The following is a 13,146-nucleotide window of genomic DNA, read 5'->3' on the forward strand; positions in this document are numbered from 1 at the left end:
AAAGCACAAAGGACATTTCCACAGTAGCTATCATTACTGTCCTGCATAGTTGACTACAGTAGTGTGTGTGTGTGTGTGTGTGTGTGTGTGTGTGTGTGTGTGTGTGTGTGTGTGTGTGTGTGTGTGTGTGTGTGTGTGTGTGTGTGTGTGTGTGTGTGTGTGTGTGATGAGGCACACACTCACTAGTCCCTATGTCCAGTAGATGTTCAGATCTCATGTTGTCTCCAGAGTAGCACAGACACACGAGAATAGACCTCATCTCATTACCATGGTCACTGTAGGTTCAACAAGGCTGAGGTTACCTCATCTCATTGCCATGGTCACTGTAGGTTCAACAAGGCTGAGGTTACCTCCTCTCATTGCCATGGTCACTGTAGGTTCAACAAGGCTGAGGTTACCTCATCTCATTGCCATGGTCACTGTAGGTTCAACAAGGCTGAGGTTACCTCATCTCATTGCCATGGTCACTGTAGGTTCAACAAGGCTGAGGTTACCTCTTCTCATTGCCATGGTCACTGTAGGTTCAACAAGGCTGAGGTTCTGAAAACACAGATAAAAAGAAAGGGAGGGGGAGCCTTTCTCTCCTCAGCTTCAACCCCCTCTATATTAGACGGAGAGGAAGAGAGACAGTGAGAGAGATGAGAGAGTAGGGCAGGATGGTGTGGGTAGAGACTCCGGAGAGGGAAAGAGAGAACGACTTGGTAGGGAGGGAGGGAGGGAGGTAGGGAGGGAGGGAGGGAACGACTTGGTAGGTAGGGAGGGAGGGAGGGAGGGAGGGAGGGAGGGAGGGAGGGAACGACTTGGTAGGTAGGGAGGGAGGGAGGGAGGAATGACTTGGTAGGGAGGGAGGGAGGGAGGGAGGGAACGACTTGGTAGGTAGGGAGGGAACGACTTGGTATGTAGGGAGGGAGGGAGGGAGGGAGGGAGAGAGGGAGAGAGGGAGGGAGGGTGGAAAATAAAGACAAATTAAAAGAGAAAGAGGGAAACAGAGGAAGTCCCAGACTCTTTGTGGAGTCTATATTATTAATGGATGATGTTTTAGCAGAGGATAGGAGAGGAGAGGAGAGGAGAGGAGAGGAGAGGAGAGGAGAGGAGAGGAGAGAGCAACACAGAGCAGCAAAACCTTTCGAACTGGCAGAGAGATCTGTCAGCTCTGTTGTCTGACTGTCTCATGCAGTATGTTCTGTATTCTCTCTCTATCTCCCTCTGTTCTATCTGTTCTGATACTGTAGCTCCTCCACCTGTCTCCTCTCTGTTCTGATACTGTAGCTCCTCCACCTGTCTCCTCTCTCTGTTCTGATACTGTAGCTCCCTCTACCTGTCTCCTCTCTGTTCTGATACTGTAGCTCCTCCACCTGTCTCCTCTCTCTGTTCTGATACTGTAGCTCCTCAACCTGTCTCCTCTCTCTGTTCTGATACTGTAGCTCCTCCACCTGTCTCTCCTCTCTGTTCTGATACTGTAGCTCCTCCACCTGTCTCTCCTCTCTCTGTTCTAATACTGTAGCTCCTCCACCTGTCTCCTCTCTCTGTTCTGATACTGTAGCTCCTCCACCTGTCTCCTCTCTGTTCTGATACTGTAGCTCCTCCATCTGTCTCCTCTCTGTTCTGATACTGTAGCTCCTCCACCTGTCTCCTCTCTCTGTTCTGATACTGTAGCTCCTCCACCTGTCTCCTCTCTGTTCTGATACTGTAGCTCCTCCACCTGTCTCCTCTCTGTTCTGATACTGCAGCTCCTCCACCTGTCTCCTCTCTGTTCTGATACTGTAGCTCCTCCACCTGTCTCCTCTCTGTTCTGATACTGTAGCTCCTCCACCTGTCTCCTCTCTGTTCTGATACTGTAGCTCCTCCATCTGTCTCCTCTCTGTTCTGATACTGTAGCTCCTCCACCTGTCTCCTCTCTGTTCTGATACTGTAGCTCCTCCACCTGTCTTCTCTCTGTTCTGATACTGTAGCTCCTCCACCTGTCTCCTCTCTGTTCTGATACTGTAGCTCCTCCACCTGTCTCCTCTCTGTTCTGATACTGTAGCTCCTCCACCTGTCTTCTCTCTGTTCTGATACTGTAGCTCCTCCACCTGTCTCTCCTCTCTCTATTCTGATACTGTAGCTCCTCCACCTGTCTCCTCTCTCTGTTCTGATACTGTAGCTCCTCCACTGTAGCTCCTCCACTGCGATACTGTAGCTCCTCCACCTGTCTCTCCTCTCTGTTCTGATACTGTAGCTCCTCCACCTGTCTCCTCTCTCTGTTCTGATACTGTAGCTCCTCCACCTGTCTCTCCTCTCTCTGTTCTGATACTGTAGCTCCTCCACCTGTCTCCTCTCTCTGTTCTGATACTGTAGCTCCTCCACCTGTCTCTCCTCTCTCTGTTCTGATACTGTAGCTCCTCCACCTGTCTCCTCTCTCTGTTCTGATACTGTAGCTCCTCCACCACCTGATACTGTAGCTCCTCCACCTGTCTCTCTCTGTTCTGATACTGTAGCTCCTCCACCTGTCTCTCCTCTCTGTTCTGATACTGTAGCTCCTCCACCTGTCTCTCCTCTCTCTGTTCTGATACTGTAGCTCCTCCACCTGTCTCCTCTCTGTTCTGATACTGTAGCTCCTCCACCTGTCTCCTCTCTGTTCTGATACTGTAGCTCCTCCACCTGTCTCCTCTCTCTGTTCTGATACTGTAGCTCCTCCACCTGTCTCCTCTCTCTGTTCTGATACTGTAGCTCCTCCACCTGTCTCCTCTCTGTTCTGATACTGTAGCTCCTCCACCTGTCTCTCCTCTCTGTTCTGATACTGTAGCTCCTCCACCTGTCTCTCCTCTCTCTGTTCTGATACTGTAGCTCCTCCACCTGTCTCTCCTCTCTGTTCTGATACTGTAGCTCCTCCACCTGTCTCCTCTCTCTGTTCTGATACTGTAGCTCCTCCACCTGTCTCCTCTCTCTTTTCCTTCTGTGCTCACTCTCTCCATATGTCTTCCCCCTCCTCTGTTTCTTGCCTCTTTCCTCTCCCCCCTCTCTCTGTCCCTCCATCTCCCCCTCTCTCCCTCCATCTCCCCCTCTCTCCCTCCATCTTCCCCCTCTTTCTCTCCCTCCATCCCCCCCCCTCTTTCTCTCCCTCCATCTCCCCTCTCTCCCTCCATCTCCTACCCCCTCTCTCTCCCTCCACTCCCCCCTCTCTCTCCCTCCATCCCCCCCTCTCTCCCTCCATCTCCTACCCCCTCTCTCTCCCTCCATCTCCTACCCCCCTCTCTCTCCCTCCATCTCCCCCTCTCTCCCTCCATCTCCTACCCCCTCTCTCACCCTCCATCTCCTACCCCCCTCTCTCTCCCTCCATCCCCCCCTCTCTCCCTCCATCTCCCCCCTCTCTCCCTCCACCCCCACCTCTCTCCCTCCATCTCCCCCTCTCTCCCTCCATCTCCCCCTCTCTCCCTCCATCTCCCCCTCTATCCCTCCATCCCCCCCTCTCTCCCTCCATCTCCCCCTCTCTCCCTCCATCTCCTCCCTCTCTCTCTCGGAGGACAGCCACGGTCTTTGATTAGAGTGAGGGGAGGGGGTGGGGGGGTGGGGGGGGGAACGGATGCCTCTCTCTTTCATTGTCTCGTTAAATCCATTTATTTTTTCACTTGGAAAATCATGTTGCTTGTAAATCATTCAGAATACAGACATTGCACATGTCCAGAATGACACCCTATTCCCATAATAGTGCACTACTTACCTATGTGTAGTAGTATTTATGATGGACCAGAGCCCTATAGACAGTAGTGTACTACAGTATGATGGACCAGAGCCCTATAGACAGTAGTGTACTACAGTATGATGGACCAGAGCCCTATAGACAGTAGTGTACTACAGTATGATGGACCAGAGCCCTATAGACAGTAGTGTACTACAGTATGATGGACCAGAGCCCTATAGACAGTAGTGTACTACAGTATGATGGACCAGAGCCCTATAGACAGTAGTGTACTACAGTATGATGGACCAGAGCCCTATAGACAGTAGTGTACTACAGTATGATGGACCAGAGCCCTATAGACAGTAGTGTACTACAGTATGATGGACCAGAGCCCTATAGACAGTAGATTACTACAGTATGATGGACCAGAGCCCTATAGACAGTAGTGTTAGTGTAGACAGTAATGACACCCTATTCCCATAATAGTGCACTACTTACCTATGTGTAGTAGTATTTATGATGGACCAGAGCCCTATAGACAGTAGTGTACTACAGTATGATGGACCAGAGCCCTATAGACAGTAGTGTACTACAGTATGATGGACCAGAGCCCTATAGACAGTAGATTACTACAGTATGATGGACCAGAGCCCTATAGACAGTAGTGTTCTACAGTATGATGGACCAGAGCCCTATAGACAGTAGTGTACTACAGTATGATGGACCAGAGCCCTATAGACAGTAGTGTACTACAGTATGATGGACCAGAGCCCTATAGACAGTAGATTACTACAGTATAATGGACCAGAGCCCTATAGACAGTAGTGTTAGTGTAGACAGTAATGACACCCTATTCCCATAATAGTGCACTACTTACCTATGTGTAGTAGTATTTATGATGGACCAGAGCCCTATAGACAGTAGTGTACTACAGTATGATGGACCAGAGCCCTATAGACAGTAGTGTTCTACAGTATGATGGACCAGAGCCCTATAGACAGTAGTGTACTACAGTATGTTGGACCAGAGCCCTATAGACAGTAGTGTACTACAGTATGTTGGACCAGAGCCCTATAGACAGTAGTGTACTACAGTATGATGGACCAGAGCCCTATAGACAGTAGTGTACTACAGTATGATGGACCAGAGCCCTATAGACAGTAGATTACTACAGTATGATGGACCAGAGCCCTATAGACAGTAGTGTTAGTGTAGACAGTAATGACACCCTATTCCCATAATAGTGCACTACTTACCTATGTGTAGTAGTATTTATGATGGACCAGAGCCCTATAGACAGTAGTGTACTACAGTATGATGGACCAGAGCCCTATAGACAGTAGTGTTCTACAGTATGATGGACCAGAGCCCTATAGACAGTAGTGTACTACAGTATGTTGGACCAGAGCCCTATAGACAGTAGTGTACTACAGTATGATGGACCAGAGCCCTATAGACAGTAGTGTACTACAGTATGATGGACCAGAGCCCTATAGACAGTAGATTACTACAGTATGATGGACCAGAGCCCTATAGACAGTAGTGTTCTACAGTATGATGGACCAGAGCCCTATAGACAGTAGTGTTCTACAGTATGATGGACCAGAGCCCTATAGACAGTAGTGTACTACAGTATGATGGACCAGAGCCCTATAGACAGTAGTGTTCTACAGTATAATGGACCAGAGCCCTATAGACAGTAGTGTTCTACAGTATGATGGACCAGAGCCCTATAGACAGTAGTGTACTACAGTATGATGGACCAGAGCCCTATAGACAGTAGTGTACTACAGTATGATGGACCAGAGCCCTATAGACAGTAGTGTACTACAGTATGATGGACCAGAGCCCTATAGACAGTAGTGTTCTACAGTATGATGGACCAGAGCCCTATAGACAGTAGTGTTCTACAGTATGATGGACCAGAGCCCTATAGACAGTAGTGTACTACAGTATGATGGACCAGAGCCCTATAGACAGTAGTGTTCTACAGTATGATGGACCAGAGCCCTATAGACAGTAGTGTTCTACAGTATGATGGACCAGAGCCCTATAGACAGTAGTGTTCTACAGTATGATGGACCAGAGCCCTATAGACAGTAGTGTTCTACAGTATGATGGACCAGAGCCCTATAGACAGTAGTGTACTACAGTATGATGGACCAGAGCCCTATAGACAGTAGTGTACTACAGTATGATGGACCAGAGCCCTATAGACAGTAGTGTACTACAGTATGATGGACCAGAGCCCTATAGACAGTAGTGTACTACAGTATGATGGACCAGAGCCCTATAGACAGTAGTGTACTACAGTATGATGGACCAGAGCCCTATAGACAGTAGTGTACTACAGTAGGATGGACGGTAAGGCAATAAATAGGCCAATAGTGGCGAAGTAATGAGAATTTAGCAATTTACACTGGAGTGACAGATGTGCAGATGAGGATGTGCAAATATAAATACTGGTGGTTGGTATGGGGATGAGGTAGGTAGTTGGTTGGATTAACCCACATCCTGGTTAACTTTCTCCACCTGCCCTTTACTCTCGGGGTGAAAACCTGATGTAAAGCTGACCAAGACCCCCAGACGTTCCATGAACACCCTCCAGACCCTCCACGTGAACTGGGGACCCCGATTTAGACACTATATCCTAAATCTTGTCTACAGAAGCTTGGAAGACGGATGGCGCATTCATCAACCCATACGGTATGACGAGGTACTCATAGTGCCAAGAGGTGGTACTGAAAGCCGCCTTCCACTCGTATCCCTCTCAGATACGCACCAAGCGCTCCTGAGATGTAGTTTGGTGAAGCAGCGCTCCCCGTGCATTGACTCTATCGCTGTGCCTATGAGCGGTAGCGGGTTACTATACCTCACCGTGATCTGATTTAGACCTCGGTAGTCAATACACGGACGCAGACCACCCTACCTCTTCACAAAAAAGAAACTGGAGGAGACAGGTGAAGGGGAGGACTGAATGTACCCCTGACGCAGGGATTCGGAGACATATGGGAAGTGCAGCGTCTACCAGGAGATCTATCGCACAATCGCCCCGTCGATGAGGTTGTAATTGAGTCGCCTTCTTTTTGGAGAAGGCGTGAGACAAATCGACGTTTTCAGGGGGAATGCGCACCAACGGAAACCCCTAAACACCTACCTGAGCACTTCCACGACCATCCCGTGAGCCCTCTGTGGCCCAGAAACAGTAGGGTTATGACAAGCTAACCAGGGTAGGCCCAGCACTACGGGAAACGCAGGAGAGTCAATAAGGAAGAGATTAATTCTCTCCTTGTGACCCCCCTGCGTCACCATGCCCAGAGGAGAGGTGACCTCCCTAATTAACCCTGGCCCTAATGGTCGACTATCTGAGGCCCCTGCGTCAACATGCCCAGAGGAGAGGTGACCTCCCTAATTAACCCTGGCCCTAATGGTCGACTATCTGAGGCCCCTGCGTCAACATGCCCAGAGGAGAGGTGACCTCCCTAATTAACCCTGGCCCTAATGGTCGACTATCTGAGGCCCCTGCGTCAACATGCCCAAAGGAGAGGTGACCTCCCTAATTAACCCTGACCCTAATGGTCGACTATCTGAGGCCCCTGCGTCAACATGCCCAGAGGAGAGGTGACCTCCCTAATTAACCCTGACCCTAATGGTCGACTATCTGAGGCCCCTGCGTCAACATGCCCAGAGGAGAGGTGACCTCCCTAATTAACCCTGACCCTAATGGTCGACTATCTGAGGCCCCTGCGTCAACATGCCCAAAGGAGAGGTGACCTCCCTAATTAACCCTGACCCTGATGGTCGACTATCTGAGGCCCCTGCGTCAACATGCCCAAAGGAGAGGTGACCTCCCTAATCACCCCTGACCCTAATGGTCGACTATCTGAGGCCCCTGCGTCAACATGCCCAAAGGAGAGGTGACCTCCCTAATTAACCCTGACCCTAATGGTCGACTATCTGAGGCCCCTGCGTCAACATGCCCAAAGGAGAGGTGACCTCCCTAATTAACCCTGACCCTAATGGTCAACTATCTGAGGCCCCTGCGTCAACATGCCCAAAGGAGAGGTGACCTCCTAATTAACCCTGACCCTAATGGTCGACTATCTGAGGCCCCTGCGTCAACATGCCCAAAGGAGAGGTGACCTCCCTAATTAACCCTGACCCTAATGGTCAACTATCTGAGGCCCCTGCGTCAACATGCCCAAAGGAGAGGTGACCTCCCTAATTAACCCTGACCCTAATGGTCAACTATCTGAGGCCCCTGCGTCAACATGCCCAAAGGAGAGGTGACCACCTAATTAACCCTGATGGTGCCCTAATGGTCGACTATCTGAGGCCCCTGCGTCAACATGCCCAAAGGAGAGGTGACCTCCCTAATTAACCCTGACCCTAATGGTCAACTATCTGAGGCCCCTGCGTCAACATGCCCAAAGGAGAGGTGACCTCCTAATTAACCCTGACCCTAATGGTCGACTATCTGAGGCCCCTGCGTCAACATGCCCAGAGGAGAGGTGACCTCCCTAATTAACCCTGACCCTAATGGTCGACTATCTGAGGCCCCTGCGTCAACATGCCCAAAGGAGAGGTGACCTCCCTAATTAACCCTGACCCTGATGGTCGACTATCTGAGGCCCCTGCGTCAACATGCCCAAAGGAGAGGTGACCTCCCTAATCACCCCTGACCCTGATGGTCGACTATCTGAGGCGTGAACGGAGAAAGGCACATCCACGGGAACAATGGGGATCCCTAAACTATGGGCTGAAGCTATCAATAACATTCCCAGCCTCGCCTGAATCGACGAGCGCCTTATGCTGGGAATGCGGGGAAAACTCAGGAAAAGTGACAGACACAAACATATGTGCATTAGAGGACTCTGGGTGAGGATGGTGCCAGCTCACCTGATGTGATGCCAGAGCGATTCCCATAGAGGATCCCAACCGGCACCGACTGGCAGTGTGACCTCGTACCGGTCTCCCTGCGCACCGCCCCTCACAGCTCTACTACTACTGCACATGGGTTTCGGAGAGGGGTGCTGGAGGATGGAACCACCAGACCCCGATCTGAACATCCGCGAACAATCACCATAAGTAGCCAGCAGGTTGTCCAGCCGGATGGACAGGTCCACCAGCTGGTCAAATGTGAGGGTGGTGTCTCTACTACATAGGCCAGCTCCCGACGGACGTTCTCGAACAATCAGCGATAACATACTACTGATCAATCAACCGTTGCACCATAACATACTACTACATACTGCACCAATACATACAACGAACAATCACCATAACATACTACTACATACTGCACCAATACATACAGCGAACAATCACCATAACATACTACTACATACTGCACCAATACATACAGCGAACAATCACCATAACATATACTACATACTACCAATACATACAACGAACAATCACCATAAATACTACTACATACTGAACAATACATCGAACAATCATAACATACTACTACATACTGCACCAATACATACAACGAACAATCACCATAACATACTACTTACTACATACTGCACCAATACATACAACGAACAATCACCATAACATACTACTACATACTGCACCAATACATACAGCGAACAATCACCATAACATACTACTACATACTGCACCAATACATACAACGAACAATCACCATAACATACTACTACATACTGCACCAATACATACAGCGAACAATCACCATAACATACTACTACATACTGCACCAATACATACAACGAACAATCACCATAACATACTACTACATACTGCACCAATACATACAACAAACAATCACCATAACATACTACTACATACTGCACCAATACATACAACGAACAATCACCATAACATACTACTACATACTGCACCAATACATACAGCGAACAATCACCATAACATACTACTACATACTGCACCAATACATACAACAAACAATCACCATAACATACTACTACATACTGCACCAATACATACAGCGAACAATCACCATAACATACTACTACATACTGCACCAATACATACAACGAACAATCACCATAACATACTACTACATACTGCACCAATACATACAACGAACAATCACCATAACATACTACTACTACATACTGCACCAATACATACAACGAACAATCACCATAACATACTACTACATACTGCACCAATACATACAACGAACAATCACCATAACATACTACTAAATACTGCACCAATACATACAACGAACAATCACCATAACATACTACTACATACTGCACCAATACATACAGCGAACAATCACCATAACATACTACTACATACTGCACCAATACATACAGCGAACAATCACCATAACATACTACTACATACTGCACCAATACATACAGCGAACAATCACCATAACATACTACTACATACTGCACCAATACATACAGCGAACAATCACCATAACATACTACTACATACTGCACCAATACATACAACGAACAATCACCATAACATACTACTACATACTGCACCAATACATACATACGAACAATCACCATAACATACTACTACATACTGCACCAATACATACAACAAACAATCACCATAACATACTACTAAATACTGCACCAATACATGAACAATCACCATAACATATACATATACAACAAACAATCACCATAACATATACTACATACTGCACAATACATGAACAATCACCATAACATACTAATACATACTGCACCAATACATACAACGAACAATCACCATAACATACTACTACATACTCACCAATACATACAACGAACAATCACCATAACATACTAATACATACTGCACCAATACATACAACAAACAATCACCATAACATACTACTACATACTGCACCAATACATACAACGAACAATCACCATAACATACTAATACATACTGCACCAATACATACAACGAACAATCACCATAACATACTACTAAATACTGCACCAATACATACAACAAACAATCACCATAACATACTACTACATACTGCACCAATACATACAACGAACAATCACCATAACATACTACTACATACTGCACCAATACATACAACAAACAATCACCATAACATACTACTACATACTGCACCAATACATACAACGAACAATCACCATAACATACTACTACATACTGCACCAATACATACAACGAACAATCACCATAACATACTACTACATACTGCACCAATACATACAACGAACAATCACCATAACATACTACTACATACTGCACCAATACATACAACGAACAATCACCATAACATACTACTACATACTGCACCAATACATACAACGAACAATCACCATAACATACTACTACATACTGCACCAATACATACAACGAACAATCACCATAACATACTACTACATACTGCACCAATACATACAACGAACAATCACCATAACATACTACTACTACATACTGCACCAATACATACAACGAACAATCACCATAACATACTACTACATACTGCACCAATACATACAACGAACAATCACCATAACATACTACTACTACATACTGAACAATCACCATAAATACATACAATACATACAACGAACAATCACCATAACATACTACTACATACTGCACCAATACATACAGCGAACAATCACCATAACATACTACTACATACTGCACCAATACATACAACGAACAATCACCATAACATACTACTACATACTGCACCAATACATAAAGAATTGAGGTAAAACAGAGGGTTAAATACACAACATGTAATGATGGGATTGAAACCAGGTGTGATGTGAGACAAGACAAAACCAATGGAAAATGGATCAGCGATGGCTAGAAGGTCAGTGACGTCGACTGCCGAACTCCGCCTGAACAAGGAAAGGGACCATTTTCGGCGGAAGTCGTGACAGTCTGTAACAGTTTGGGACGAAAGTGTGGGGACTATTCGAAGCTAGTGCAGTACGCCACAGGGTGATTTTGTGCTGGTTAAGGGCAGTCAGGTCTGGATTGAACCAAGGGCTATATCTGTTCTTAGTTCAATTATTTTTGAAAGGGGCATGTTTATTTACGATGGTGAGGAAAGCACTTTTAAAGAAGATTTAGAGTTTCTTCTGTCTGAATATACAGTATTTACCCATAACTGACTTTTATACTAGCTTTAATATAATAATAATACTATATTAACCCTAACCTTAACCATTACCCGAACCTTTACCCTGACTCTAAACCTTACTGTAACCCTAGCAACAGGTTACATATCAACACATTTACTCTGACTCTTAACCTTACTGTAACCTAGCAACAGGTTACATATCAACACATTTACCCTGACTCTAAACCTTACTGTAACCCTAGCAACAGGTTACATATCAACACATTTACTCTGACTCTTAACCTTACTGTAACCCTAGCAACAGGTTACATATCAACACATTTACTCTGACTCTTAACCTTACTGTAACCCTAGCAACAGGTTACATATCAACACATTTGTAGTTGATAGTTTGTTCAATATTTATCTGGCAATCAATCGTGTTGTGTTGTATCAGCAGGAGATGAAGAAGCAGCACCCTCCTCTTCCTCACGAGGATGTCCAGAGAGAGATCAGAGAGGGGGAGTAACTGGAGATACACCATGATGGAGCCCTGATACAGAGGACAGAGCACAGGTGAGAGGGGGAGGAGGGGAACTGTGTTTGTGGAGGGGGAGGAGGGGAACTGTGTTTGTGGAGGGGGAGGAGGGGAACTGTGTTTGTGGAGGGGGAGGAGGGGAACTGTGTTTGTGGAGGGGAGGAGGGGAACTGTGTTTGTGGAGGGGAGGAGGGGAACTGTGTTTGTGGAGGGGAGGAGGGGAACTGTGTTTGTGGAGGGGAGGAGGGTATATGTGTTTGTGGAGGGGAGGAGGGGAACTGTGTTTGTGGAGGGGAGGAGGGGAACTGTGTTTGTGGAGGGGAGGAGGGGAACTGTGTTTGTGGAGGGGAGGAGGGGAACTGTGTTTGTGGAGGGGGAGGAGGGGAACTGTGTTTGTGGAGGGGAGGAGGGGAACTGTGTTTGTGGAGGGGGGGAGGGGAACTGTGTTTGTGGAGGGGAGGAGGGTATATGTGATAGTGGAGGGGAGGAGGGTCTCTGTGTTAGTGGAGGGGAGGAGGTCTCTGTGTTAGTGGAGGGGAGGAGGGTCTCTGTGTTAGTGGATAGGGGAGGAGGGTCTCTGTGTTATTGGAGGGGAGGAGGGTCTCTGTGTTAGTGGAGGGGAGGAGGGTCTCTGTGTTAGTGGAGGGGAGGAGGGTCTCTGTGTTAGTGGAGGGGGGAGGGTCTCTGTGATAGTGGAGGGGGAGGAGGGTCTCTGTGATAGTGGAGGGGGAGGAGGGTCTCTGTGTTAGTGGAGGGGAGGAGGGTCTCTGTGTTAGTGGAGGGGAGGAGGGTCTCTGTGTTAGTGGAGGGGAGGAGGGTCTCTGTGATAGTGGAGGGGAGGGGGTCTCTGTGTTAGTGGAGGGGAGGAGGGTCTCT

Source organism: Oncorhynchus keta, unplaced genomic scaffold (genome assembly GCF_023373465.1).
Source record: "Oncorhynchus keta strain PuntledgeMale-10-30-2019 unplaced genomic scaffold, Oket_V2 Un_contig_2948_pilon_pilon, whole genome shotgun sequence".
NCBI classification, from domain to species: Eukaryota; Metazoa; Chordata; class Actinopteri; order Salmoniformes; family Salmonidae; genus Oncorhynchus; species Oncorhynchus keta.